This window comes from Bemisia tabaci, chromosome 6, assembly GCF_918797505.1.
Source record: "Bemisia tabaci chromosome 6, PGI_BMITA_v3".
Classification (NCBI taxonomy): Eukaryota; Metazoa; Arthropoda; class Insecta; order Hemiptera; family Aleyrodidae; genus Bemisia; species Bemisia tabaci.
In genome coordinates this window covers 36,497,375-36,524,356 of record NC_092798.1, presented here as the reverse complement: position 1 = coordinate 36,524,356, position 26,982 = coordinate 36,497,375, and the positions used below count along the sequence as shown (strand labels likewise).

General features: G+C 38.4%; 1 protein-coding gene across 1 annotated transcript in view; it reads right to left on the bottom strand.

Annotated features, from left to right (window-relative positions):
- Actbeta (inhibin subunit beta) overlaps window positions 1–26,982 on the bottom strand; it is a 151,985-nt gene that overhangs the window by 92,344 nt on the left and 32,659 nt on the right. The gene's annotated exons all lie outside the window — the stretch shown is intronic.

The window sequence follows — 26,982 nt, the reverse complement described above, 5'->3', positions numbered from 1 at the left end:
TTTCTGTTTCACCATGATTCCGAGGTTTTTTGACACTTCTTACAAATAGATTAGGACATCTTTTCAACATCAAATTTTAAATATTCAAAATTAAGTACCTCTAGAGTAAAAGTCGGGATGCGTATCTTTTCAAAATTAGATGGATTCTGAATTATTTCGGTTTAACACTGAGCTTGAGTCTCTGAAAAAGTGCGAACTAGAGACCGCATTCATATTCCTATACAGTAGGAAGAAATGCCCTGAATCGATGGCCAAAGTGTAAAATCACGTGCCTCTAATGTAATGGTTCAAAATGTGCGCTCCCTATTTGATTTTTCCAAGAAAATTAAGGCAACTTTATATCTTGAGATTTATACAGAATATTGTGTCGGCAGGGGAGAAAAATCAAGATGTTTTCAAGAAATCACGCTAAATAGTTTGTCAAAGAATAATAAATTATGACATAAAGTCTGCAACGCCATGAACGGAGATATGTGGTTTCGCACTTTGGTCTTCGATATGCTTCATATGGTGATTGAAGGGGCCCTTGGAATAGCATAACATCACGACAAGCACGATTTCTACTATCCTTGAGTAGGTAAAACTCAATAGATTAATTCTGGTGATAGATCCTTGAGAGGGATTGAAATATCTAGAGAGGGAGGAGGGACAGTTGAAACTTGCATAGTTGTGGAGTATAAAGAGTACTTACATTATTATTTTTACATTATTATATGTAAAATAATATGCTGAATATGCAATGAGAAATCACTGATTAAAAAAAGGTTGAAGTGCTATTGCTACGTGAAAGTTTTCCCTGGACAATCAAAACTTAGAACGTGGGCAAGATTTCTGTAAAATATTTCTGGACTCTACCGGATATCAAAATTATGATTAACTCAAAATATTTGGAATCTAATTCAGTGTCAGATTATCTGATGGTAACAAAAGTAACCACGACTTGTGACGCACATGAATTGTAAACAAATTTCCGATAATTATTTCCCTCCAATTCGTGATTTGATGGGGAGGAAGGATTGCAAGTTTATCGACCCTTGCAACCTCAAAATCGATTGAGAAATCGGGCAAAAAATTATGAATACAACTAAATTTTCCGTAGTCTACGTGTTCGTCAATTTGTTAATTCCGCATTGCAGAGAAAAGACCTTCGCTCAGTTCTCAAAAACATCTAGTGGGAGACAAAATTGTGTTAACTCGTTGAAAATCACGTGTCATCATACACTGAGTTGCATTAATGACAGAAATGTTTATGATGATGCGGTCATAAAAAGCGAATATAACAAGGATATTTCTACATGGATAAAAATAACATCAGGCCGGACTCCACACTTTTGCCTTAAAAACTTACAATACGTTTACATGTTTGAATACTTCCAGATTTAACGAGGGCTCTAAAGCTATCAGCATGTAATAATTTCTGCTTCCTTGTTCTCATCAGTCATTCACTTTAAACATAGTATGTAGAGTTCAATATTAATAAAAATAAGGTATCATATAATCAGTGGCGTGGCGTGCTTTGCGGTTTGACGATTGATCTTCCATTTAAACCTATGGGAAAGGATAGATAGGCAGGGTGTTCGCAACGAACACCTTAATAATCGATTCTTTGTCAATTGTCATAGCTTCAAATGGGAAAACATAGATAATGGATAATTCAGGCCTCGCCACTGCATATAACCCTTCAACGTGGGGATACGCTATTACTACCGTAATATAGAGGAACGCCGTATGAACATTCAAAAGTTGCCAAATACACTTACATGGATACAACTTTCATTTTTGAATAAATGGAAGCACATTTTCCCTTGAAATTTGCATATATTTTGGATTAAATTCCTATCGAAATTGTCTGAAAAATTTGTGGAAAAATATTCACGATTTTCTCACTAAACTTGCTTCTTATCAAAGGAAATATGGCGACGTCTGAAGGCTCATACGGCGTTCTTCCTTAGCGGGACAGATTAGCCATCATACATTTCCTAGGAACCAATTGATATTCCACGATCTACCCTAATTTTGGACGGAATGCCGTGATTTCAAATCCGATCTTTTGTACGTACAATTTGTTTGTACAAATTTATATCAATTTTACGTATTTATTTATATTATTGACCTACGAATTGTCTCAGTGGCAGAGTGTAAATTACGCACATCCTGATCAATAGCTCACACTGAAAAAAAAATTATTGCTGAATTTGCCTTGCACGTGGGTATTTCATGGCACGGTGTTGCTAAAAAACGAACGTGCAAACCATGCAGGTAAAATCGCTACACAAATTTCAGCTAACTTACACACACGCGTGTAGGTGATTTTGCTCTCTGAAAAGCTACGTCTGTTACCTTTTAGCGGCTCTGGTGCTTGCACTAGAGCTGCTATTCCGGACGGTCCCAGCTGGGGAGTATCAATGCAGCATGTTACATTGTAGAGACCGCGCGTTGGTTGATGGGAATCGGCGCCATTTTCGGCTATGTTCCTTGTCATGACTTTATTTTATTGCATACTGTTTTATTGTTAGTCAATGCTATGTTGTGTATTGTATTTTTGGAATCATGGTGATACAGTCAATAATTCAAAACTTGTTTGTGCTTTTATCTCGTGATGGAAAAAATGTACTTTACGTTCAAAATTTGAAAATTTGAATTTTAAAGTTTTCGCGGTTAAGGAAGCTTTAACCACTGGGTTGGAGCTTCCTAGTTAATTACTCGATATCAGCTGATAGCAAACAAAGGTTACCAGGGAAACCGTAAACGTCTAACAACTATCGTGGCCATTGGGGCGATTATTGAAATGATATCGACTGTATGTCGCCGCTTACGACAGGACATAGCCCTATCTTAACTGTGTAATATATCGCAATTTGATATTGTTTTGATTTTTAAAAGGAGCAATTCATTCATACAGTTCCGATTAGTTTTGGCGAACGGGCCCTTAACCTACGGCACTCGGCTCATGGGAATTTTTTAACTTGTCCTGGACGGACTCGTCTGTAGCGCCTCGTTCTTCGTTGTGTGTGTGATTTCGTGAAGAAGTTTCTATGGCAATTTGCTTTTATTTGTGAGCTGTTTTTTTTCCATTCCGGGAACATATTTATTGAAAACGGCGACTTTTTCAACAGTCCTATTTTTATCTACAACATCTAAGTGGCCCTTCATAATCATTTAATTTTGGCCCCTGGCCAGAAAAAGGTTCGGAAATTGCAGTGATTTTGCCGAAAATGCTGAAGTAAGTAAATTTGGGCATTTTTTTTCCTTCTTCAAACTCTGTGGAGAAGCACTTCTCCTCCAGTACATCTATTTTTTTACTTATCTCTCGCAAGGTACATTTACAGAAGGTGTGTTCCAGTATTAACAGTTCAGATTCGTGGTTTTTTTATTATAACGCTTATTTCGGAAAGCAATTATTACATTGTTCAATTCTACTGACTTTCAACACTCGATTATACTCCCGGCAAATTCTGCAGCAGCGTTTCAAATGTTGACTCTAATGCTTCCAACAGCCATCCGATGTCTAAGGGTTTATCCCTAGATTTAGGGATTTTCCGGAATTTCCAGGGATTTAGGGATTTTTCAGGAAATCTAGGGATTTTTTTTTGATGAGGTAAAGTTACCAAAAATCAACTTTTTAACCTCAATTCTAGCTTCGACAATCGAAAACATTTTTTCATCTATATTTTGTAGGCCTTTTTGGCAACACTATTTTCCCCGCAAATAAGCCGGAAATTAAAACGATTGCGTCCTTCGATGTACTTGACATTCAACTGCATTCAACCTGTTAATAATAAGAAATCAACTAATATTCTTTCATTTTATTGGTCTGGATTAGCACTGCTTTCAGAGAGCGCCAAAATTCAAACGAGCCAATCAGATTTAAATATTGCAAATCGCTACATCGAATGACATCATGATTCTTCGTTAAAAATGGCGCTTTTTGCAAAATCTAGGGATTTTTTAAGTATATTTGAGCAAATCTGGGGATTTAGGGATTTTTAGCGAAATCTAGGCATTTTTTTTCTTCCCCGCTAGGGATTTAATATCGGAAGACTGGCTTCCAGTATCGTAGCGTTGATCGTCGCTGATGTCGAAATGGAACCTAATGCCGGACTTACTGTAACACCTCCGGCTCCATTCCTCAATTCCGGTGAGGAATACGTCTCTACCCTTAACTCAATATAAATATACAAATTGATAAGTGAGTGCTTTAGTCTCCTGAAAACAGAATTGCGAAACTTAAAATTGGAGAAAAATGATGAGTAAATGAAAAAATGGAACCAATTGATGGGATATGTCGCATGCCATTCTGACACAAAATATGGCGTCTATCGAATCACCTTAACTAAATAAAATAACCAAATTTTCAACTCTCAAACTATCAACTATCAACTATCAAATTTCAAACTATCAAAATTTCCAACAATGACAAAAATGATTGTAATATACCTATAATGTAATGAAATATACACGCTCTAATCATTTAATTTTATTACCTTTATGTTATGTACCTACATGTTATACTATTTTTATAATAAATTTTGCCAACATGCTTTTCAATTCAGTCTACAACATTTCATTCCGACGTGGCAATAATGATTTATAATGCCCCTAATCCATTAAAATGAATTACAATAGTAATGCCGCATTATAATGTCGTATTATACATCGCAACGATTCATGTCCTACTGATTATTAATTATTGTAAGATGAATTCTGTTTTCTCTGATTGTATGTTTCATACGTGCGAAGCAAGTACGGGTCACTAGAAACGTGGTTCGTACGGGTGGCTGATGAAATTGATCTTCGAATACCTTTTGATGAGCTAGGGAAATGGAACCATCTGCATCTCATGGACAATAAATAGTTGCCGTAATTAAGGTCATCCCGTGATTAAGGTGCCGTGATTTAAGTCATAAATTCTTCATCTAATTCTTGATTCATCTCCAAAATGTCTGCTAAAGCTTTCATGCGCTTCTCCTTGTATGCATGAATGAGCAAATTGGGTATCGAACAAGCGGACACTTTTTGAAAATTCAGATGATTCTGGACAATATCGTACAGAAGTCCACGAGCTGCAGATAGAACCATTACCTCTAGCTCATCAAAAGTTATTCGAAGATCATTCAACAACCTCTTTGACAAGTTGCAAAAACTTTTCGTTAACAATAGTGTCACACGGTACTAGGAATATTTACTATTTAACGAACCTTATATTTCCCTGACTCAGTCCTAAATTATAGAAGTATGCGTTACTTTTCCAGCAATCCAAAAAAACAATTATACAAAAAACCAACACCTACACTTTCAGATATAAAAATGCAAATTTTTTGCAGCCTCGCTAAACGACTTATCAACCAGAGATTTTTTAGGAAGCGGACCTCCAAAGAGCTTTCAAAATTAAAAGTATACAACAAGTGATAATGCCATGTATTCGCCATATCAAAGCCCAAAACACATTTATACACCGGCTACGTAAATCTGCTAAGTTACAAAACATGAATCGACAGTTGTCGGATTGTACATCAATGACAAAATGTGTCTAGGCCCTCATTCTTGACTACAACTACTGCCCCCAGAGCCGCTCTCCGACGCCAATGCGTTGGAGCTTCCTGCTTGTTTAGTTATTCTTCCGTAAATTTCGCTATTTTTCCGTAAATTCTGCTTTTTCAGCCTAACTATTGAGGTATTTTTACTGCTCGCAAAGCACCAATACCAAAAAATGCAGTTATACTTCCAAGCCACTCAATGCAAGATTAACCGCATGAAGGCGCGCAGATGTAGCAAATCGGTGTAGCAATTCGTGCTAGTCGTTCACTTGATTCAACACCGTGCACGGATAAGAAAGCTTTACGAAGTGAAGCAAATTTTGCTCCACCCTAAATCGGTGAATTAGCAATCCTTTTTTTTTTTCAGTGCAATCAAGCAGCGACGTTTATGAAATCATGTAGGATAGGACGGATCGGCTCTTCATTCGCCCCCCCCCCCCCCCCCCTCTTTCAGGTTCAAAGATAAGTTCCGAGATTCCAGGACGGATCCGGAAGGAAAGCAAAATTCAGCGCGCACAGAGGACAGAAAACAAGAACTCGCACTCCGCTGAGCAGCGATTATAGCCATCCTCGTTACGGGCACCGTTTTTGCGGAAAATGCAAATTAGCGCACTCTAGGGGACGCATAGATCAACTGACGAGCGAGCATTAAGAAAAACACTGTAGTACGCGCGGGGGAGGGGAGAGGGGAACGGCGGCGGGAAGGGGAAGGACGCAGAATAAAAAAGTCACAGACTATTTAGTGGGTACTTGTGCAGAAGTCGCAGCAAAAAAGCCCGCCCGGGTATGCATCTCCGGGGGTAGGGAGGCGATGGGGGGAGGGGGGATAGCTGAGCGCTTGACTTGCGGAATTAAGAATTCATATTTTAATCCGGAGAAAAAATATTTAAGTGCTGCCGGGGAGGGGGGGGGGCACCGCGGGGGTGGAGCGAGGGTGCAGAATTGAGAAATGCGGTAAGAGGATTCGAGGGTGGGGTCAAGCCGGACAGGAAGTGGGGGGCGCTGAAAATCCTGAGGGGTTGAGGCGGGAGAGAGGGGGGCGGTCGAAACTTGCGCGATTTGCTGTGGGGCAAGTGTGCTTAACACAGCGTAACTACTCAGCTTTCTCATGGTGAACAATGTTTTTCGACCCCCTCGCCCTCCCTCCCGGATCTGGTGCGCGCGTGCTAATTTCGTTAGTATTAAAATACAATTAAGGGCGGGTGTTTTGAGTCCTGTCGTGGATGTCCCCTGTCTCGGATGCGCGGCGCTGTAGGGTAGAGTATATCTGTGAAGATGGCAGATTTATGTTCTAAAAGCGAATATTTGGGGGAGGCGCCCCCCCCCCCCCCCCGGGTGGATGCTTCTTACTCCCAGTGAACCGCTTCGTGGTAAAAAATACTAGGTCACAGTGGCCGACGATTCAGGGAAATTAGACCTCTAGAAGACCATGCTTCAGCATTGAACTTTAACTCAGAATACGTTGAACATGTCGAAAAGTTTAAAATCATCTCATGAATTTACATCGGTAGTTTACGTTATGAAAATACGATTCAAAATTTACCATAATGAAAACCATAGGTGGCTGAATTTAACCGGAGTCAACCTAACGGCGTTCACGTTACCTGATTTTCTTTCATGTTTTGAATTATTATCAGAGAACTAAGCTATTCACCACCTCGAGCTCGTACATTTAACTCAAAATACGTTGAACATGTCAAAAAGTTTAAAATCATCTCATGAATTTACATCGGTAGTTTACGTTATGAAAATACGATTCAAATTTTCTTTCATGTTTTAAATTATTATCAGAGAGCTAAGCTATCACCACCTTTAAACTCTCTGTGACTTTACAATTGATTACGAAAAATGAACCAGAAAATTTACTTGCCAGTGTTGATTAAGGAAATGACTTATGGGGAAAATGTCATAGAGGAAAAAGAGTATTATTTTGACCCGCTGAGCTCGTTTAGTGGTTATCTTGGAACACCCAGTATACTTACTGGCGAATTTGCAAATTGGCAACACCCGTTTTTCTCCATTTAAATGAATTAAAAATATCGATTTTTAGTGAGGCAAGCTGCCTTACCAAGAATCAATTGTTTTGCATACATTTAAATAAAGAAAAAAACAATGTTTCCGACCATCAAAAATTGCCACTGTCCGCATACGACTTCAAAAAAGCTGAAAATCGAGTTGTGTGATTAGAGAGAGGAGACCGCCTTTGAAACATGTTGAAAAAAGGCTCAACATTTCAAACCAAATTGCAGCTATCCTGGCTTCATAATAATGTTCAGCTAGGAGACGTAATTCTGAGAAAAAATCTGGTTACACACCTAATCCACCATACTAAGAATTCATTTTGCGGCAGTGCCGGATCATGGTGCTATATACACTTAACTATTATACAAAAACATTTGACTATAACTCGTTCCCAGCTTATTTTTCAGGACACTGGCGAAAATTTTCCATTAGAAGCTATTGCCCTACTGAATATTTCATCGCCCGGCTGACAAAGGTGTAACTACACATTGAGATGAGCTTGGGAAAGCATTAAATTGTATGGACGACAGGGCTCATTACGGAATGTATTTACGCCCTCATGTCAGTAGGGCGATGATTGGCCCCCATGAACTATGATCTCTGTCCCTGTGGATGATCACAAATTATTTTTTCAAACGATTGTTGTTTGAATTGAACTACATTCACAATTCGAAACTACAATTTTTGAATTAAATTGAAATAGAAAGTCTTTCCTTTACACGTTATGTTCTTCATTGCGAATTGGCCATTCTCAGCACTTAATCACAGAATTACACAGCAAAACACTGGTAGTACACGAAATATCACAATTAAAACAAGAACAAGTGAAGAGGTTAAAAGCAAAAAAGTGCGTAGTTAATCAATAAAAATAGCTGATCAGGTTATTATCAAAACATCAACAATTAAGGTCTGATCAACCGAACTGATTATGCAAGCACAACCAGTAGACGACAGCACTCATGGGAAAAATTAAATTTACAGATGTTACAACAACTTGTAAAAAACAACATGACGTGTAAAGGCAAAACTTTCTTCTTCAAATTAATTCATTTAATTAACACGCACATACGCACAATTTCTGGCCCATCTGTACAATCACTTGTGTACATAGGGACACTAATGGTACATATGTTGTTTGTAAAATGAGACAGAATTTGTAGTTCCTAATACAAATGTAGTCTAATTGACAGACCTCGTCTCTTACGAGACCCTTATTGAAGAAAGTTGTACGTATACACATGTTTTGCATCTAGTGAAATAATACTCTCTAAGAGTTGACGACGTCCACCCACTCAAATTCAGCCACAACAGACACGCAGCTTAAAAGATAGATCGTTTTTGAAGGTACTTTTTTCCTAGAATTGCACTCAGCCCACTATCAAAGGTAAGCCTGTATCAAACTATCAAAGCTAGCCATCAAAATGTCAAGTTCTGGTGTTGTAATTAGCTGATCCAGTGACGTGGAACAATCACATCACTTGACCTTGACATTTTGATGGAGTATTTTGAAAAAGTGACACAGGATATACTCAGCAAAAACTTTAAAAAAAAGCATTCGTCGCAATGACGTGCAAAACAAATCAAGACAAGAGTCACCAATATGTATGAGAGAATGGTATTTTTTATTTGGTGGCCCCGAAAACTGACGCAAACCGCGCAATTTCCACGTGGTCTTTGCGTGGGAAGTAATGTGCATGATTTGATGTCATTTCGATTGATCATGCGAGTGGTTAACGAATTTGATACCTAAAAAGTTGAGGTAGCTGAGGCAGACATGTTTTACGATTTCACCGGACACATTTCGCTAGACAAAGAAGGCAAAAGGGATATGGAGGGATCCTGTGGGTGGAAGCGGGTGGTTGCAATTAGAGTACTTGTATAGGGAGAGTACCGACAGATCGGTTCATGGAGGGCTTAGGGCCCAAAAGTGCAGCCACCCCTCTAACCAACTTCTAACGCACAAAATTTCACTGCCAGTCTGCAGATTCCAATTCTAACCAAGATGGCCAAGAATGTACAGAAATGAGCGTTCTTCCGCGAAATTGAGTAAATTTATGCATAAACTGAGTCAAAAACGTGCTTAATAAAGGACGGTTCGTAACAATAGTATCAGTAAATCGCTCTGGATAATTGAAATTCATAGGTTGGCTGCCCTTTTGGGCCCTAACTTTATTCGCGGAGGCATCGGTGAAGGCCTGATGGACTTTCGGAGTTTGAGATCTGTCGGTATACTCTCCCCATACAAGTACTCTATAGTTGCAATGGGCAAATAAGATAGGTAATAGACGAAGTAATAGTAACCCACGAGAGACCCTATAATTCGTACATCATATTTCCCTTAGGAAGTAAGTCTATAGAAACCACCCATATCAACCAATAGGATCACTCCATATTCTATATGTCCTTTTTGTCTATATCTTTGTTCATCGATTTCAACAATCAGCCCGCAGTTCTAAGGTTTCTGGTGCGGAATTCTTTCGACCAATTAAAAGCGAAGATTTTAATACGATCCTGTATGGAGGCGGTTATGACTGGACATGTCTTTATACATATATATCACTCATAGATGCCGTATCGACGTAAACAATAAGCTCATTGGTGAATTTTTTTCTTATTTTTCCAATTTTCTTAGTGTATTCTGAAAAAGTAAAGATGTAGGAATGCCTGCGAGGAGAGGTTTTAGTTTTATCGGTCTTGCGGGTTTTCGCATTTGGTTGTAACTAAAGACCTTTCAATGTGGAAACTAAACTTCAAAATATCTTCAGACCCTCTAAAAATGGCCAACTACTGTTAAAATCACGAGAGAAGATACAAGATCTGGGTATGAGAAGCCAAACAATTTTCCTTCGCGTTTGGTAAGCTCCGGGAGAAAATATGAATTTTTTTTTAAAAAAAAATTCGTCGCTGAGCTAGCCGGACAGCCCTCTGTGCGTTATTGTCGTTTCCTGCAAAATAGAGCGTAACTATATTTCTCGGTTGCAAAATTTTCACTGGACCACTGTTGGGAATTTCTAACGGAAAAAAATTACTGATTTTTAACACACACCAATCAGCGACAATAATTTAGACAGGAATCGCACAGTCTTATTCCCGTAAAAAGGGCATTCTGGGAGTCAATTTGGCAATCTTGGGATGGAACTATGTCCCCTCGCCTAAGGGACGACAATATGCGCTTGCGGGGGGGGGGGGGGGGGTCTCAAGTTCGGCGCAAGACAAGCCTCAATTCTGATTTTCCCGCGACGTTTCCGAAGAGACGGGGAGTTTCGACGGCGGGTCAGGGAGGAAAAGGGGGTGCGGAAAATCGGTTTCGCCTTATGACGCATTCGTTGGCGGCTGGTCGACGGAGGGTCGTTTATATTAATTGTCGTCGTAAGTCTCGAGACCAAAGCGAAGCCGTGCAGCGAGACATTTTTCTGGAACATTCGGGAAAGCACATTCCTTTCAAATCTAGACGTTGAAAAGAATTGGCAAGTTGTTAAGCATACTGGGCGAGATGAAGTCGGGATCCGATGGAGAGGAGGGAGACATGTCGCGTCGCATCGCACACTGGACCGCGGAGTCAGTAGGAGAGGTCGGACAAAATTTGGAAACTTTAAACGCACATAACTCCGTTTATACAGATTTTTGAGGTTCTAAAAGTGGTTCCACTGGTTTCCTCGTAAAATTTTCTATCAGGAACACCCCTTATAATTTAAAATTTGACGAAATAAACATCAAAATTGGAAGTTTTAGTCAAAAAGTTTATGTCCGACCTCTTTAATAGATTTAATCCACTGTGCGTCGCTGCCTTGTCGAATCGTATCGAACGATACCCTCGTCGATAGATAGCATTGCTAAGATAGGGATGTATCGATGAAGGACATTCGAAAGCGAGTCGATGATCGACCTGTAGGAGGGATCGCAGGGCGATGGCCGAACTCCAAAAGCGCGCAACTCAATAATTTAAACGGTCACTCACAAAAACTTCCTAGCGCCAACGAATAGAAAATTCAGTCATTGACGATTATCCATTTCTTATACCCTGTCCAGAAGCCAATAATCAGACTTCCCGTTGTACGATTCGTTTTCCTTGTGGAATTTTGAAGGGAAGACTCGTAACTTTATGCTTTAATTCACACCTACATAAAAAAAAAAAATTAAAAAATTCCGTTACTCACTTGCAGTAAACTTCTTACTCAAATTTTCAAAGCTAGAGATTAACGGAATTTTTTGGAGAAATTTCATCATATTTGACTTGTAACACTCATCTCTCACTATAGATTTTGCTAGAACCAATGCACAATGCGTATACCTACAGGAGGCTATCTTCCTTCTGAAGTTCACCTTCCATCTCATCGCATAGGCAACAAATATACCGGGCAGCGTGAAAAGTTACCTATCCAAAGAACATACATTACCCATGGGCAGTTATTGTTCTTGATATCGTGCCTTACTAACCCCTAAGGTGGGTCCGTGCCCTCCTTAATTGTTGTCAAAACAATAGTTTTTATTTTATAATATCATTTTATTTTTTTATTTTCATTAAAGCTATCGTGACCTATTGTACGAATCTAATTTCAAAGCCTTATCAGGGAATTTTACTCATGTAAACCTCCTTAAACCGGCCTATATACATATAATTACGCTGTGATCTGAATGAGGCCTTCCTTAAGAAAGAAGTTGCGTTTGGAGAAAGAGTTGTTACGGCTTTTGGCGTTTATAATTTGTTTCCGAAAAAATAAATCAAATATGTGTCGCAAGGAAATAGTAAAATCAGGCATTTTGTTAAATGCCTAGGCAAATTGTCAAATAATCTAACTTAGATTGAAATTCTGATTCTTTTTCTAATTTCAGACAAAATAATTCATTGCTCCTACAAAAAAATATTCTCAGTAAAATTTGCACACACAATAGTATTCTAAACAATTTTTTGCTTCTGAAGAGACACTGATCTTGAAATTTTCAGCATGTCATAAAATACAGAAGTTTTGGAATTTAAAAATTTAAAAATATGAGAACCGATTGAAGAGGGAGAGACAAAAAGAGTTCGTAGGTTCGATGAGTTATTTTTCCAAAAATAGTGGAAAATCATGAGCTCCACACCATACATTTACAGAATTTTGTAGACCATTAAAATTTGACTATCTGCCTAAGCATTTGACAATATGCCTAATTTCACTATTTGCCTCCGATATAGTTTAAGAATAATTAGAATAAACCCAGAGTTGTAATTAGTAAAAATTAGATGTTCACAAGGACGCAACAGTGTTCCACACATGACAAATATCTCACCGTAGAAACATGCAAAAGGTTTGACAATGACAAACTCAGTGACTTCAATGGCTAGAAAAAAAATACCATGCGTCTTCTTTGTATACTTTATTTTTTCACGCGTATTACCTGAGGAGCACTACAGATAAAACTTCGTATGAACTCTTATAAGGGGGGGGGGGGGGATTCTGAATTCTAGGAAAATAATTTTACGCCTTTGGATTTATAATGTTGGAATGAGGTCAGATAAGGTATGATGTGATGCAAGTACTTTTTTTTAATCAGCCGCGTGATTTGCTTGAAATATAAAAAATTAAAATTAAACTTTTGGTTCCTCGAAAAAAAATTGGTATTGCAAAAATTTTCCGTAGATATCACGTGAAATGAGATTTCAGATAGAAATTAAAAAATCTAAAACTGAGGAGATTGCGTGATTTTAGGATTTCACTTTGCGTCTTTTTTAATATCAGACCAAAATAACAGGTGTACCTGTCTTTCTTTGACATGCAACATTCACACGTTACCATGTTTTATTTCATTTTCTGTTAGAGGAAAGGGTTTGGAAGGTCTGAATTCCCATCATGAATGGAAAATTTTGTTTATTCTGTATGTTTAGCTCTATCTTAGCAATGCTTTCTGTCGATCAAGGTCATATTCAATAACTATTCAGCAATCGATTTGTTGGGCGCTGATTGGTTGAGAGTGGTTAATGAGCTCAAATAAGAGTATACCCGCATTCAATGCATTTTTTTTTTTTTTTTTTTTTTTTTTTTTTTTCAGCCGGACGCCGACTCTCTCCGGAGTAATTTTTATCAATCATTTATTTGAAGCTTCAATTCTCATTCTTTTTTTTTTTTAAAAAAAAAAATATGGCTTTGATTTTTTCTTTGCAATGGTTTTGGATCCAGCGTTATTGAATCAACCTGTTTTTCTACGGTGTTGGAGCCACTTGCCTAGTGTGGTTTTACCTCTATTTTTTTTATTAGCTCCAGTAAAAAACTTTTCTCAACGAGAAAAAATGCCTACATGTAGCGCTTTTAATCTACAAAAACCCCCTGCGATTTTTTCTATTCGATGCATTGAAAAAAAACAGTCTTTTCAATTTTGCATGAATTTATTTTATTCACTCACGTGCAAGTGTTCTTCCTTTTATTCAATTTATTTATTTTGCCGAGATCACAAGCTCCGAGAGTAAATTGGATTTCTTGTCCACAGTGATAACGCTGGAACGAAAATGGACGTCCGCTTCGGGTGAAGCAAGAGCACTCCACTGCAAATTGTCAAGCCGCGGACAAGAAGGGTTCAGCGAGGGTGGGAAAGGGGCACAGATACGACGCGGTTGGGGCCGTGGTGGGGGGGGGGGGGGGGCAAAAGGGGCTGGAAACCTCGGAAGATTTGTCGAAGATGTGAAATGTCTTCAAGAGCCACCACTGGTTCTCTATTCATGTCGGGTTAGTTTTTTTAAGTACAAGGCGAATAATTTTCGTCCGCGACATGAAATAGATGCCAAAACTGAGGGAAGAAGAGAGGGGGCGGGTAAGGCGACGAAGGGAAACGAAAAAAGAAATAAAACAAGGGCGTCCTCGCTAACTTAACGGGGCGGACGAAGAAAACAGGGCGGGAAGGGTTAGGGGTGGGATAGGGCAGGGAACCGAAGAATATAAAATGTGTTTGAAAAGTATGCAGAAAGTAATTTGGAAGAAAGATTAAGGAGAAATGTGGATAGCTGGGTGTTGTGCATTAGTTTATGAGGATTTTCAACTTATATCTCGGGTCGGGTTAAACTTTGTTTCGAGTTGGTAATATGCATTGTTTCTTGCGTTCCCTCGAAAGCGGAACACTGCATATCAACTGCATTTCAACAAATATTACAAATATATGATACTTTGCGTTCGCGTCGATAATTTAATACAAGCTCGCGTTTCTCCTTCTCAACAAGGAGCTGAAAAGAACCAATCGAACAAATACAGCAACCTCGCCCCCACGTTGCGAAATTGAGATCAACGCCCGAAAGAATTCCCGACGCAAAAAAAAACTTATATACAGGTCATTGCTCTTTGAAGTATAGAATTATCTGTGCGACCCACATACAGTGGTGTCTCTCATTTGAAAATTTAGGAAGAGCAGAATTGCCACGAAGAGGATGAACAGGCTATGATCATTCTAATTTTGCCCTCAATTTTCGAGGTAGGCAAAAAAACACCCCCCTTATTCAATAGTTATCCGATTTTACTTCACGACGCATGTTGACAAAAAGAAGCATATTTTCTTTGGCACTACCTGTTTTTTACTCCAATATTAATGACTGTAGTCCATTAATGGCGGTAGGTATTTAAAAGGGAAGGAAGAGAGTCCAAAACTATCTTACAAACCTCCTTATAAGGTGGGTCCTAGAATGAGGGATGGAGCGGTCAAAAAATCGGGGAAAAAGCCTGACATCATTTGTTGAAGGCCCTTAAAATTCAATATTAAATATTAAAATAATGATACACTCTATAAAATGTTTGGATTAGGGGTGCGTACGAGGAGTGTATGCAAAACACTTCTCTACCCCCAAGTGAGGTACCACACTACTGCTTAAATCAATTTTGCTGATAGATATGTGGAGGAAAAAGGATCAAAATCGAAATTTTTTGGTCAAGAACTAATTAATGTTACGTCTACCACCTATCCCCCCCCCCCTCAAAAAAACGTCATCCACAGCATTACGAATAGTTGTACTCAGTTTGAGCGCATACGTAATGCATGAACGACCAGTACAATCAATGTCTGACCAACTCCTAGCGAATGATTAGTCTCCACAATGAAGCTTGTGATCGGAGTAAATATTTTCCATTGTATTAAAATAACTGCATTGCAGTCCTGAGTGCAGAAAAGAAATACCATCAAGTTTTACCCATGAATGTAAATGAATCCTGGTGCCTCCAATTACCACCTCGTCGGTCAAAAACGGCATGGTAACTATGTTGACGCCTGGATGCAACTAAACGTGCTCAGTGACCATCCGTGTAACATACACACAAAATTGAAGGCGCTCCGATTTTCCTTCTCACCCTCGCAAAAGTGCAAGTAGCACGAGGCGGAACATGCATTCCGGGTGGGATGGAATCCTGTACTACCGTGCTAAGGAAGAACGCCGTATGAACATTCGAGAGTTGCCAAATTTCCCTCGATAGAACATGTTTATTTCACAAAATTCATGCATGTTTTTCCTTGAAATTTTCAGAAAGTTTAGATTGAATTGCGGAAAAAATTTTCCGAAAACTGTTGAATATATTATTCGCAATTTTACCAATAAATTCGGTTTTTATCAGAGAAAATTTGGCAACGTCTGAAGGCTTATACGACGTTCTTTCTTAGCATGGCAGTGTGGAAGGGATTTATACCAAGGGGCAGAGGCAAGATTAATAACGAGTTACCATCGGCATGTTTTTTTTACCGCGTGATATGCAGTCCAGTGACAGAAATTCATTTAACAAAAAGGACACACTGCGGAAAACTGGTCGAATAATTTGCCCGCAGCACGTTGTAATCAGTCAAAAGACAATAAGGTTAGTGCTGCTGCGAATAAGGAAACTAAGAGTCTAGGTCCCTGACCTTTATACGGCCTAAATGCACAACTCCCAAGAATAACGCTTTTTCAATCATGTTTTATGAATTGAACTAAACGAGCTCATCTAGAGCTCATCAATTGCTAATAGCCACAAACATCATGAAAAGTAGCACAGAAGATCCCTAGAACAAACGAAGACTAACAAATTTTACAACATTCACAATTTTTGCGGGGAATTTTAAATAAGCCTGGGTTTTACTTTTGAAAGTCAGAGACTGTAAGCTTACAGAAACCGCCATGGTAGATCTCTGGAAAAAAAAATCAATTGCATGATTTGTTTTCCAACATTTTTTCAAACACTGAGCCTGTAAGGAGGCAGGATATTATGTGAGATCCCAGCCCTAGTGTTTTGCCGAACGATAAAGTAGTTTTCGGGGACCGATTTAGCCTACTTTAATTTTAGTCTTTTCACGAGCAGAAAAGTTGGATTAATCGATTTTAATACTATTGTATTTTCACTATTGTGAACAAAAATATCAATAACCGAAAAAACCATTTTTATGGCTACTTTAGAAATGTTCAATAAATGAAACGCATTCCGCAGCATTTTTTTGGTAAGGAAGCAATCTTACAGTGCTTTAATTTTATTTCCTTTCCAATGGTCCGTTCATGACTCAAGTTTGAACCGCTAGTCAGTGAAAGAGTTTAAAGCAGGGCATCTACTATAAGGGCGACAAAAACCGTGGTTAATATCGAACGTTCTTTTGAGTTCTGCCTGATTATCTACGAAGAGATTGTTGGCGTCATGTCACTCGGTTTTGATGTGGCTTTAGACTTTTTCCACGTAGTTATTAGAGCACCGTGCGGGTGGAATAATGGTAGGCAGAAAAAATGTGAGAGGGAACATTTGCACGGAAACATTTTATGGCACCTAAAAGTGCTTAATGAGTTAGGCTTTTAACGTTTTTTGTTATTCTTTTTTTCTTGTTTTTCTTATTTTCTTGTTTTTCTTTTTTCTCCTATTTTTCTATTTTTTTTTTTTTTTTTTTTTTTTTTTTTTTTTTTTTTTTTTTTTTTTTTTTTTTTTTTTTTTTTTTTCTTTTTGAAAAAGTCGAGAAGAGTGCATTTAAAAAGAAGAAGAAAAACTTGTCTCAGAGTCAGGTCATAGAACGATACTTTCTACTTAAATACTCGTGTATTCATTTTAGCAGATATTACCTTCATGCTATATTCCTGTAATATTTGAGACATTTTTCGTGGTCAAGATGTATAATCATTGTAATCGGCTGAATTTAATTGCTCTCCAGACGAGAAAGCGTGCCTCCTTTTCAGGACTGCAATCCATTAGCAATTTATATTTTTACTTAAAAACGGTGGGGAATTTTTTTCGGAAAATTTTATCACTGTTACAATTGAATATGCCGGCAAAGAGCGACGCCAAAAACGACCGTTTTTTGGCACAATTTGGGCCAGAAGGGATTTTTCTGAAACCGGGCCCAAACGATACCTTATGATACCCTAAAACTCTGGTAAAAATTTTAGCTTGAGTATACGCACCGTTTTTGAGAAATGGGGGGGGGCAAAGTTGCCAAATCGCCATCATTCTGGACAGCATTTTTACAGCAAAAAGACGGGAAAAATGGACGAAAAAGCTACACTATTGATGGGTTTGGGCTGTAAATGTTCTTATTGAGCCCCCGTGCATGTAACTGTGTTCAGTTTCAAAAATTTTGGACGTACAGTGGTCCGAAATGGGGAGAAATCGTGGACAGATAAGGATTCTTTGTCAAACTTTTTAAAAATGGAAGTAAAATTGTTGGTCTATTGCAGAGATCATGTGAAACAATGTTCTTATCGGTCTTCAATGCATTCAATTGAGTTCAGTTTATCAAATTTTCATCGCACAATGGTCCAAAATGGGAAATCAGTGGACAAATTAAGATCTTCTGCCTAACTTTTAAAAATGATGTACGACTATTGGTCCCCTGCAGAGATCATGGCGAACAATGTTCTTTTCAATGCATTCAATTGAGCTCAGTTTATCAAATTTTCATCGCACAATGGTCCAAAATGGGAAATCAGTGGACAAATTAAGATCTTCTGTTGAAATCTAACCTAACCTAACCTAACCTAACCTAACCTTTCCTAAATCCTTAGAAAGGATTTATTGTAAAGTATTATTCTAACTACAATTATTCTCTGACAACTAACTAGGACAAAAACCACCCAGTTTGCCGGATTTTAAGGATCCAAAAGCTAAGTTCCTCCTGAATTACCGTTTCCAGACCTCATTTGTTCAGTTCAAAACAGTGAACATGGATAGCTTTTATTGGCTACTAACTTATTTTGAATTTACACCTTTCAAATCTAGTGAAAAACCTCATAGTTTCATGTTATTTTTCAAAAATTTCAACAGAAGATCTTAATTTGTCCACTAATTTTCCATTTTGGACCATTGTGCGATGAACATTTGATAAACTGAGCTCAATTGAATGCATTGATAAGAACATTGTTCGCCATGATCTCTGCAGGGGACCAATAGTCGTACATCATTTTTAAAAAGTTAGGCAGAAGATCTTAATTTGTCCACTGATTTCCCATTTTGGACCATTGTGCGATGAAAATTTGATAAACTGAACTCAATTGAATGCATTGAAGACCGATAAGAACATTGTTTCACATGATCTCTGCAATAGACCAACAATTTTACTTCCATTTTTAAAAAGTTTGACAAAGAATCCTTATCTGTCCACGATTTCTCCCCATTTCGGACCACTGTACGTCCAAAATTTTTGAAACTGAACACAGTTACATGCACGGGGGCTCAATAAGAACATTTACAGCCCAAACCCATCAATATTGTAGCTTTTTCGTCCATTTTTCCCGTCTTTTTGCTGTAAAAATGCTGTCCAGAATGATGGCGATTTGGCAACTTTGCCCCCCCATTTCTCAAAAACGGTGCGTATACTCAAGCTAAAATTTTTACCAGAGTTTTAGGGTATCATAAGGTATCGTTTGGGCCCGGTTTCAGAAAAATCCCCTCTGGCCCAAATTGTGCCATTCTTGGCGTCGCTCTTTCAACAGAATGTTTAATAATCAGGTAATTAACTATGTTCTCATTTTTGGAAAAAAATGACGGTACTGAATTTTGCAGCTTTGATTTTGAGTTGCATCCTTTCTTGCGAGAACCAACGGTTCGATTCATCTCATGAAAATTACTCTAAGGTGCCCTTTAAAGACCAGACATGATAAGGATGCAAAATATCATGAAAGATATAAAATTAATTTCATAAAGACTTTTCGTGAAATTTGTCCGAAAAAAAATGTCTGCCATGGAGTTGGTATGGCATGCCAATGAGACAAGACATATAGAGGCTGTAAAATCTTAATTTAAATCTTGTTTTTAAAAAAATTTAACGGGTCAAATTATAAGGTATCTTATCGAGTTGTTGGATAATTGTCGCAGGTTGCACACGCAGCCCATATAAATTCCACGGAAAAAGAGGTTAAATCCCAACTTGATTAGGGTGCTTAAAATTGTGGCAGAACCTCAAAAAATTAGCTTGCTTACCCAAATGTCATGATACTACCCCAAAGTTAAGTTGCGATAATACCACAAGTAATCGGCAATGCTCATATCATCCAACAAAATGAGATGATATCAACATTTTAAGGGATTTCCCCTGACACTTTATTCCCTTGTCGTGGAAACATCATTTTTCAGCAAAATTAAATGTCATTTTGTACCTCGGACTAGACTCCACATGGATTGCATTTAGCAAAAAAGAACCAGCGCGATTACAGGGTTGTAATAATGTTGCTTCTTCATAATCATCTAAAGCATCTCTCAGTGTAACAAACCGTTTTTGCTTCCCACCAAAACATTTTTGACTTTAAAGGGCAATAATTTTTTAGATTCCGATACACAAATATTACGTATTTTTAAGAGAAAAGGATAAGTTGCACGATCCTGAAAACGTAATCGCGCCGATTGATTTTTGCTAAATGCGATCCACATGTAATGGAGTAAGTCAGGAATAAAAACAGAGTATTTTTATGTAAATTTCAGCTATGTCTATCCATCAAAGATCTCTCCTCAAAAGTGTGACGGTGAATTTGAATATTATTTCATGGCATATTCACGATAGACATAAGCGAGTAAACGCTTAACCAAAATCAAAGTGGCCGTGCCAACCGCAAAGGGAAACTCGCGAGAATTTGTACAACCGACGCGAGCTAACAGCACCTCATTTTCTCGGCAATGATCGCGAGCGGGCGAAATTTTCCTTCTTCGCCCTCCTTCGAAGCGAGCGCGAATTAAAGACCTAGGTCAAGTGATTTGACTATTTCCCGGCCTGGCCGAGGACGGCGGAGTGAAAATGGAAAATCGCTGGCAGTTCGGGGCGGGCCATTATCATCGAGTTCTCAAACTTTAGCGAGTCCCCGCGTAATTTATAAAAGTATGTCGAATGTAGCATAATATAACTCCTGTAACATACTGATCGTTTTCGTATGCCTCGGCGGCGGGGAGGGGGCTGCAAAAGGGACAGCGGACTGGGCGCGGGGGTGGGGGCTGAGAATTAAAGGGAGTAGCGAAGACTGCAGTTGATGGCCTCGAGCCAAAATCCAAGCCTCGTCCCCGTTGACACATAGAGCAAGAAATCCCGGTCACTCCTTCCAGGGTGGACGTATACAGGGTGTTTCCGAATGAGCTTACGTGGAGAAAAAATGATAGCCCGGAGGATCATAGCTGCAACCATTCTTTCAAGCATATCAGGATTTCCACAAACTGATCGCAGAAGACGCAAGGATCGTAAGACAGTGAGTTGGAATTTTTTTTTTTTTTCAGCCAACGTGCGTTAAAAATCAGCATAAAGCTGAAAATCTCAGTACAGAGGGAAAAAGCTCATATGAGCACCGTTTGATGCGAATGGTCGTTATTAGTATTGCACCAAACAGCGTACCTCTCCGAGGGAAAATAGTGCTCGTATAAGCTTTTTCCCTCTGTATTGAGATTTCCAGCTTAATGTTCACTTTTTACGCAGGTTGGCTAAAAAAATTCCGACATACTTTATAAGGATTTCCTTGGGAAAATTTTCTCAAAAATCTTTTCCTTGCATAATTTCTGTGTATTCGGGACGCTGAACCCGAATTGTCTCGTTCAAATGCGGAGATTTCCTCCTTTAAAGCGTTTCTTAAAAATGGTAGAAAAACAATGACTCAGAGAGTTATGGTTATGGCGACTAGTCCCGACACGTTGACGCATAGAACGCGAAGTCCTGGTCACTGCTTTGAGGATGTACATAGGGTGTTTTCAGAAGAGTGTACATGGAAAAAAATTATAACTCGGAGAATCATGGTTGCACTATTCGTCCAGACATTTAGGGATTTTTTTGAGGAAAATTTCCTAAAAAACTTTTCCTTGAAAGATTGCTGTGTATTTTGGGGCGTTGAATCCGAATGTTTTCTTTAAATGCAAAAATCTTACCCTTCAAAGCGTTTCTTGAATCTCCCGAAATTGCATTTTTTGAAAACATGTCACGAACTCCCTGATGGGTTGTGGGAAAACCGACTTTTATGGTGGTTAGGCGTCGCAAAGTGGCAAAGAACGCTATGCAAGCGACTATGTGTATGAGGACGTGCCACCCATTTTCAAGTTTTCGGTCAAAATTATTCTATTCAAAATTATTGTACCTGGGATTGAAGATTATTATAAATGCGGGATACTTTGAATAAAGTGTAATTTTAGGCAATTTATAAACTATTTTTTTCAAAGTTGCGGCTTTTAAAGTGGGAGTTTCCTTATTCAAATTTGAAATCCAAGTTTAGCGGCTCATGTGCAAAGGAATCACTCAACGAATAGTTTTCCGAGCGGAAAATTTTCCCTAAGAATCTCTATTTGATCATTCTACATCAGTATGGCCTAAAAATCAACATATTACATCAAGAAATAGTAATATGTTTACCATTCAGAAGTGAATTTGTACACTTCATATTGATATCCATAGATATGATCCTTAGAGCCACTGTTTTCCTTCCATGCACGCTACATGTCCCAATATGTACAAAACTTGTTGGGGGATTGCTTTTTGCGGTATAGACAGTTCGACTCTACTAGTTTCCCGCCAAATAATTACCCAGTCATTTTTTTATATAGGGAGGTTGGTATTTTTTGAGATTTGTTGGTTTGTTTGTATTTACTGAGATATAGACTGACAATTTATGAGAATTCTTTTTTGATTAACCTTCTCCACTTCAATTCTCTACTGACTATATTATGATCGGTCTCGCCGAGGGCGGGTTGACCTACGGCAAACCGTCCAAGTGAATCGTCCTCGCGGGATATGTCCGTGATGAAATATCGAGGGGGCAATCCTCTGCGGTGTATTATTTTAGACACTTGAGGATAACGTGGCCTTATTACTGTGAGCAACTATTACTGCTTCTAAGCCATTTGTATTGCCTATACTTTCGTAATGAAGGCGAACTGGTCAGAGTAAGTTCAAAACAATGCACTACAACGCTACTTACGTGGATATTAATTTGGACTCAGTTTGCAATAAGAACTAAGAAGGTACCATTTTTAACTCATCCACAAAAGCAACTTTTTGCATACTGTAACTGATGGCATATACGCTGTTCCTAAAATAAGCCACAAACAGTAGCTCCCTATTGCAAAATGTAGCACATTCGACGTTGCTTGATTTTCGCTCATGTATTTGATTTTCTTAGTGGAACGTTAACCGACGTTCCGACTTAAAATTCTTTAAGTATTTGTTTTTTTTCCCCCAAACAATCTAAAGGATATTCAAAGAGTGTTTCTAGGTATTCTTTCGTTTAGTGTTTTGTTCAAAAAATAAAACAAAAGGAGAAATTAGAAAACGTAAAATGCGGTTGAGCAGATTTTGGTCAGGCCTGTCCATTTGGACTAATTTTTGCAATTGTAGGAAGTACATCCGTAAAAACCATTATGTGCGCAGAAAACTGATGGAACATACGTTATTTCCTGAGTTGAGCCAGAAATTGTAGCTCCTAATTGCAAAATGCGGTTCATTTGAGAGAATGGTACACAAATTAATCATCGAATCTCGAGGGTTTCAAAAACGTGCACTGGAAAAAACACATTCGATCTAGAGTCCAGACTCTTTAAAACATCTACAAAAAAAAAATACTCTTGATTCAATCAGATTTAAGCTTAAATGAGTAACCAAGCCTCTTAATTTGAGCGGATTTCCTTTTGATTTAAGCTTACATCTGATTAAATCAAGAGTCCTTTTTCTTGTCAATGTTTTCAAGAGTCTGGACTCTAGATTCAATGTGTTTTTTTTTCCAGTGTGTAATAATTCTCAAGAATTTGAAAAAAAAAATCACCTAATTTTTGACAACTTTAACAAGCTACCTACTTCGGCCTGTGTACCAAGGATGCCGCATTCCTCCCAAAACACCCCGTAGGCAGCCCGAAAATCGCCCACTTTCGGGCACGATTCGGCTACTCCGTCTCGGTGCCCGGCGAAAACTATACCCGGTTTTTCTTTTTTCCCGGAGTCGCAACCCCCTTCCCTCCCCCAGCAGCTCGGCTGGAGCCCCATCAACAGAAATTGCATCGCATGTTAAACACACCAACACAGGGCGGCGATTCGGCGTGCGGTGCGTGTTGGTGAGGGTGGACGGAGCTGCGGATGTGTCTGTGTGTGAGAGATTATTTATTTTCATTAAGTTTGGGATCCGATTGCACCGCCGCACAGTGGATCGAGTCAATGTGAGAGGGCGGACAAAATTTGGAAACTTTAAACGCTTATAACTCCGTTTATACAAAACTTTGACGTTCTAAAAGTGGTTTTATTGGTTTCCTCTTGAAGTTTTCTTCTACGAGCACCCCTTGAAATTCGAAATGTGACGAAATAAACATCAAAATTTATCAAATATTGTAAGCATGCGTGGCAGTACAGGTTCTTCTTGGTTTCAGAATTTAATTTTTGATTTTTCAGTTATAATTTTTTAATTGCAAAGTTGAAATTCCAAGCTTCTAGAGCACCAAGATATTCTTTTTGCAAAGAAATCTTTTATAACTTTAAATTTCTGATTTAAAATTTCTTGAACTTTTCAAAATTTCGACAGTTGTTAAATGTATTGCTAAGTTTTTATACTGGGAATTTGAAAATTTTTAAGTCTTAAATTCTACTTGTTTATTTGGCCTTGTATTTTTTTTTATTTATTTTCTATTTTTTACTATGCACGGATCCAAGTATGTGCTTATTTGAAATTGGATATTTGGATGTTGTAAAAAGTTGTAAAATTGCGTGGAATCCCCCGGACGGCAAATGCCTTGGGTGGTGATTTTCTAGTTATTGTATAGCTTTTTGTATTATGGAAATTGTGGAAAAAATAAAAATCTTTTCTATCTAAACATCAAAATTTGTCAGTTTTTGTCACCAATTTCATGTCTGACCTCTTTGATTGACTCGATCCACTGTGCGCCGGCGAAAGCCGCACCGTTGACGGAGTGATACCAGTACGCTACCGCGGATGATACCAGAAGCGCGCCTCACAGGGGCAACACATCGATTTTCTTTTTTTTCTTTTTTTTTTAGCCGACTATAGTTTGTATTATTTCTTCAATGTTTCATTGTTTTACATATTGTACAGAATTAATTATGCACATTTTCTGGGGATCACTAACTTTGGTGAGCTGGTATACAGGTGTTTTCTGACTGAAAATATGAAGGAGGCAGAATCGACTTCAAAGCACCGGAAAAAAGATGCTGATTTTACATTCTGGGCGTTAGAAAGTGTGCAGGGCACAAAACGCTGAATTAACCGCTGCAGCAGTTATTTCAGCGATGTCATTAGGTAAAATCAACTGCTGTGGCGATGAATTCAGCGCGTTCTGTGAGTCTCGCACACTCTCTTACATCCAGAATGTTAAATTAGCATCTTTTTGTTCTGTACGGTGTACTGAGGTTGCGCAGTTTGCTATTTTGCCTAATGTTTGAAGTGGGCCAGAAAGCATTTGCAGGGCAGCAATTGTTGCATGTACCAGGATTTTAAACTTGCGTTGCCTCAATGTCGTAGTTATGATGTTACTTATGTACAAAAATCCGTCCGTCGGAATGAGGAATTTCTAAACATGCGGCAAAAAGGGCAACATTATCCAAAACGGGCTCTTGGAGTGTAGGAGTGTGGTGTGGCCATTCCAAGGTTTCTAGACTGGCCCGAACGGTTAAATCGTTTCTAAAAAATTGTTTAATGTGTAATTTTTGTCCAAAATTTTGGAGATTTTGACATGTGGTCAAAAAAAAATCGGTAAGATTTTCAGTTAAAAATGCCGAAAAGTTTGCCTGTAAATGTACAATTTGTGTATGGAAATTTTACAACGTTAAATTGTAGTTACGTTTTTTTCCGTCTCGAAAACGACGATATAGCTCGATTCTCATAACAATAATACGTTTTTTTTAAGCTATCAAAAGAAAAGAATCATTGATCCCTGTACGTAAATCTGAAAAAGTCGCTAAACATTTGATGAAGTCTAAGAAATGATCAAGGACCTCCGGGCTTACAACCCGGAGACCCGTAAACTTACGACCAAGTCTTAATTGGACGTATTTCTGCCAAACGGAACTATGTGCATTATGACATGAGCCTCGGTATGCATATATTCTTATGGGTCTCAGGGCTCATGTCTTAATGCACATAGTTCCGTTTGATAGAAATGCGTCCAATTGAGTCATATGCTGCCTCCGATGATGTTGTTATGCCTCCGATTTTGCGACTAAAAAGTTTCCCTCGCGCTATTCGAAGTTTTGAGTGGATTTATGAGTTTTCGAGTTTATTAACGATGTCATATTAAATATGTGCTTCTGGCCCGGGAGGCGGAGTCAGTGTTGTTGAACAGCAACATTTACGACTATCCATCAAAGTTAATGGAGTTCCAATCCTTGTTGTGAATAATTCGTCTTTGGTCTGATCCTATGAGCAAAATTAAGTGTAAAATCGGCCCTTGTAAAGTAGATGCACGCTATACTGGATCTTTCCCTCTTTTTGAGCTTCGCAAAAAAAAAGAATGTGAACGTTGAACATAAAACTAATTTCTCCATCGCCCAGTTCAAAAATTCAGAGGAGATCCCCGTCTGATTTTTAAAAAGTTTACGAGACTAAATCAGCCACGATCAGATATGAAAAAAGCGGATCGATAGTGTCCCATATTTTTCGGTGAAAGCGCTGCGAAAGCGACTTTTATGCACGGGAGAGAAAACTATTCTCTCGGGAGAGAAAAGTATTCTCTCGGGAAAGAAAATAAGTATTTGCGTGTAATTAAAAAAGAAACTTGGAAGAAATAGTATAATATAGATCGAGCGCAAAAACCAGCGCAAATAATTAGTCGCACTAAAAGTGGGCCAGAACCTGAAATGCTATAATGCTATATAACATGTTAATCACTGGCATACAAATGCGTTCGTTTTTCAACATATTTTTTCACGGATATTGCATTATAATACGTTAAGGTGTCGTAAAGGGGTACTTACAAATGCTTGATTAAATAGGTTTTAAGAAAATTCCTTTACAGCTGCGACATGGAGATATACATATGGAGCTTCCTCGTTTTCCTTAAGATTTTCTTAA